The sequence below is a fragment of the Nematolebias whitei genome, chromosome 1 (genome assembly GCF_014905685.2).
Source record: "Nematolebias whitei isolate Nwh7 chromosome 1, NemWhi1, whole genome shotgun sequence".
NCBI lineage: Eukaryota > Metazoa > Chordata > Actinopteri > Cyprinodontiformes > Rivulidae > Nematolebias > Nematolebias whitei.
In genome coordinates, this window is record NC_056498.1 from 45,137,299 (window position 1) to 45,142,323 (window position 5,025).

At 45.4% G+C, this 5,025-nt stretch overlaps 1 protein-coding gene across 1 annotated transcript in view; it reads right to left on the minus strand.

Annotated features, from left to right (window-relative positions):
* LOC119421085 overlaps positions 1-5,025 on the minus strand; it is a gene marked incomplete at its 3' end in the record, with an annotated part of 641,076 nt that overhangs the window by 290,305 nt on the left and 345,746 nt on the right.

Sequence of the window (5,025 nt, forward strand, 5' to 3'; positions counted from 1 at the left end):
CTGGAGACCTGTCCAGGTGTCTCTGTGATGGCCTGGAGACCTGTCCAGGTGTCTCTGTGATGGCCTGGAGACCTGTCCAGGTGTCTCTGTGATGGCCTGGAGACCTGTCCAGGGTGTACCTTCTGTAACACAATTACATAAAGAGTCTTCTAAAACAGCAAGCACCCGCAAATGTCCGTGGCCAGGTCGCAGCAGCAGGTCCAGCAGAGAAATCCAGACCACCGTCTCTCCAAAGACCCTCTCCAGCTCCTTGTGGAGGTGTTCCCAGACCAGAGAGGATACAAAATCCCTGCAGTTCTGGGTTCCCTAGTGTGGCTCCCCCTTGTGGTCTGCTCCAGCTCCTGCCGCTCCCTCCTGTCCCTAATTGTCTTTTCCCCAGGTGTTTGTCATCATCTGTTCTCAGTGTCTGGAAGTCGGAGTCTCTGGTTCCTCCTTGTCTGTGCATTGTCCTGGACGGCGTCCCGTCTTCTGTTTCCTCTGTCTGTCCAGTTTTTATGTAAGTCTGCTGCCACGTCAGCTTTTGTTTTTGTTAAATAAATTATTGTCCTTTTCTCTGGACTCTCTAGTGCCTCATGCACTTGGGTTCAACCTTATCAGCAGAAACATGACACGTCACAGTGGGAGGAGTTCAGAAAACCTCCAAAGGGAGGCATCCTGATCAGATGAACCTCCTGAGCTGACTCCTTTAGATGCAGAGGAGCAGCAGCTCTACTCTGAGCTCCCTCCTGACGGAGCTCCTCCTGCTCCCTGTTCTAAGGCTGAGGCCAACCCCCACCCAATGAAGGAAGCTCATTTCAGCTGTTTTGATCCAAGATCTGGTTCTGCTGGTCCTGATCCAAACCTCATGACCACAGGTGAGCGTTGGACCATAGGCAGACCAGTAAATCCAGAGCTTTGCTTTTGACTCAACTCTCTTCACCTGGACCAACCAAAGCAACAACCTCATCACTGAGGACGGGACTCCGATCCATCGATCCGCCGCCCGCTCCATCAGTCAGGAACAAGACACCCACATACCTGAACTCCTCCACATCCAGTAGACTTCTTCCATTAGAACAGTTCAGTGTGTTTCACCAAATATATCTGCTTTACCTCAGACAGAACCAAGAACTGGGTCAGTAGAACTTCAGTAGTTACATGTTCTTCTGGGGAAAGATATAAAGACAAACAACAAAGTCCATGCTCAATAATCCAGGTATACAATCCAACAATTTTCAGTCAGGTCATCTGGACAGTTTTTCTTTTTTGTGCTGAAACATTTCACCGTCCATTCTTCTCCACCCTTCTCCACCCTCTGAAATATCTTGCAGCAAAAATATTTAGGTGTACTTCACTGTTCAAGTCCAGTCAAGAAAAACTGTCTCGTCCAAATGTCCTGATGCTCAACAGTAGATAATTCAAGGTGAGTTATCTGGAGAAAGGCCACAGATGGTGGGGAGAGCATGTAAACTCCACACAGAAAATGAACTTGCGACGTTCGTGCTGTGAGACGACAGCTCTGACCACTGATCCACTGGTCCCCCTGCAGTTCATCCAGCTCCTCTGACTCGTCTTCCTGTCGCTGCTCTGTCTTCACAGCGTGTTTCTACTTCCTGTTACCTGAGTTTACCTGAGTGTTTCCTGGTGACTTCACGTCTGCAGGTCTGGATCTCTCTCAGCTGACAGGTGGAGGAGGTTCTGCAGCAGATATCTCTCTACGGTAAATTATCAGAGGTGTAAGTCTCGCCGGTGCTGATTGGACCGAGGCTCTAATAACTCCGTTAAATGTGTCGCAACGTCTCAGAGCTCTGTGATGTTAGCCGGAGACTGGAAGGCTGGAAGAGAGAGAGACATATCCTCGCCTCACCTCGTGCACGCTGTGGGCTCGGAGCAACTGTCACATCGCTGCAGCAGAAATAAATGGAGGGCAGTAAGTGGAGGAGGATTTGTTGGTGAGAAGAGTTTTGAAACACTGACATCAAGTCCCTCAGGTCTGATGGCCTCTGACCTTTGACCTTACTGGAGGTGTGACAGTAAAACGCTGTCCTCCTGATAACAGGTGCACGTTCACACACGCGGCTTCGTTTGACCCTGTCGTTGTGCGAAACATCGATGACTCCTCAGCCGTGAACTCTCCTGAGTCTGCAGGTTGGCGGGCGGCGGACTCGGCCTGACTTCTGACTGAACGCTATCAGAGCATGAGGAGAGCGCAGCGTGTAATCATCTGAAGGAGCGCGCGCGTTCAAAACGGGCCTGGCAGGATTAGAGTTCAGCAGATGTTCCTGTTGTCGGAGGAGGACGAGCATCAGCAGCTGCTGGTGCTCTTGACCTTCTCGTACGTAGAAACTATTCCTCCACAGGAGTGAGTCACATGTATCTTCTCTGGATGATAAACCGAAGCTCTTTGATTTTAAAAATGTGGCCCCTGCGGTGATTTGTACAGGACACAGCTGGACACAGCTGTAATTCAGTCCATGACCCCTCTGTGACAGAAAACCTTCCAAAACTGTGTGAAGGTTTTACAGACGCCTTGACAGAATCCTGTTCTGACACTTGGGAGTTTGTTCATGTCTCTCCGCTCCGCTTCAATTATCCCGACATAAATGGATGTGTTGATGCACCTTACTCCCGAGGACGACAGAAGACAAGTCCACGTCTCCTGTCCTGTCCTCGTCTCAACCTCCAGCTGAGGAGGTGAAAATAATTTAAGGACTTCTGTGGTTTCTGTTGCGCCTGGTCGTTCTGAGCACCAGGTGGCAGATTAGGTCCAACAGTCAACCCAAAATTTATTTTAAAAGATTCTTTTCACGCCTCAGGAATTCATTTAACCCAGACACCTTTTGATGTTTAAAAAAGAAACAACTTGATTAAAACATTAAACTTTTCTGTCCCTCTTGTTCCGTGAATGTAAAACAAAATCACCCAAACTGCTCGTTGTAGTTACAGCTGATTACATTCACCCTCGTCGTATCTTTCTATGTTGTTGCCCCACGACCCGGAGGTTATTTGAATTTTTAGTTTGACTCTCAGAACTGAACCTACACAGAAAGTTTATTTAACAAAACAGAGGAAAATAAATGTTTGGAATAGTTCAAAATCTCATGAAACTGGAACTTGCACATGAATATTTATTAACCTCCTTTACTCAGAACTTGTTATTGGTCAGTGTTTCTGGAGGTGCAGGACACAGACTGACTAAAGGAGCTCCAAAAATAAAACTTATTATATTATGAAACAAACAAACAAAAAAGGCTGACGGGGCAGAGAAAATTAAAAAGATGGCCTCCTTTACTCCTCTCTCAAACCATCGTTCCTCTCTGTCCAGGATGTGAACATCTTCATCCCTGAAAGAGTGACCTCTGGCCTGGAGATGAGTGTAGACCTCAGAGTCCTGGCCTGATGATGTTGATCTTCTGTGCTGGTCCATCCTTTTGGCCAGTGGCTGTTTAGTTTCCCCGATGTAAGACTGGTCACCCTCCTGACACTGATCTCATCCTCAAATGGTGTCCCCACTGAGTTTGTTGATTCCTATAAATATTTGGGTATCTTGGTCGACTCACATCTTTCTTTTAAGCTCCATGTGGAAAACTTGTTAAAGAAACTGAAAGTTAAACTGGGTTTGTTTTTCAGAAACAGATCCTGTCTAACTCTGAATGTTAGGAAACACCTTGTATCTGTGACTTTCCTTCCCTCCATTGATCAGGGTGACATTATTTACATGAATGCTCCTACAAGAACCCTGCAGATGTTGGATGCTACAGATGTTGGATGCTGCAGATGTTGGATGCTGTCTATCATGGTGCACTAAGATTCATAACTGGCTGTAACTACCGTACCCACCACTGCACCCAGTATTCACTGGTTAACTGGTCACCATTAACTTCACACAGACTCTCCCACTGGTATATTTTCATCTTTAAATCACTTATTGGTCTGCTGCCTTCATACATCTCCTCCTACATGTCTCTGTGTGAGTGCAGCTACAGCGTGCGCTCTCAGGACATCATTACCTGCAGTGTTCCCTCAGTGAGGACTGAACTAGACAAAAGGACCTTCTCCTGCTCCGCTCCTGTTTCCTGGAATATCTTGTAAAAAGATTTGAAGCTCTCGACCTTTGACCTCTCTAAGTGGCTTCAAACATCTGTTCAGTTCCCGGAAAAAAAACAATGCAGACATGTTCCTGTTTTTAGTTTTCTACACCTCCTTATAATCTAGATGTTTTTTTGTTACTCTTTTTCCCATCTTATTTATAAAAATTAATAAAAATCTGTATGCCTTTTTATAACTGTTTATTGTTGTTGCTGTTGTCCATTGTTGTCATCTTTCTTTGTTGAAATCAGGTCTCTCTTGTAAATGAGTCCTCGAGGCTCAATGAGGTTTACCTGACTAAATAAAGGTTGAATGAATTGTTGATTAATAATTAATGTTAATTATTATTGTTACTAATAACAATAATAGGTAATAATAGGTGCCTTCCATGCATTGCATGGATGATGCATGCATGCTTCACAAGGCAATGCACTGCCTGCCTTGCATATTGAACCAAAATGGCTCCATACGTTACTTAGTTTCAGTGAAAAGTTTTATCCTATTCATTTCCTATGGGAAATTTGGCATCTTTGTTAGGAAAATATGTCACCATGGTAACTGCGAATGCCAATAAAAGTAACTGCACACTTCCAGGAGCCAGGTTGGTCGTTTTGATGTAACTTTTGAGGGGGTCCACGTTGCGGTTCGGGCCGCATTAAAGTTGAAAAAGATACGCTTTTCAGGTGTAGAATAATAAGTGGGCAGTCACCAACTAGTTCCTGGAGTTGGTGAAATTACCATTGCCATGGTAACTCGAAACGCCAATAAAAGTAATAGCATACATCACGGGGCCGAACCGGTTGTTTTGATATAACTTTTGTGGAGGTAGACATTATGATTTGAGACACATTAATGGAGATAGAAATGTAGACACACTTCTGAGGTGTGGAATAATAGGTGTCACCTATTACTCTGTTTGTGCCGGGGGACTGGATCTTTGGGATGAACCAGTCTTTA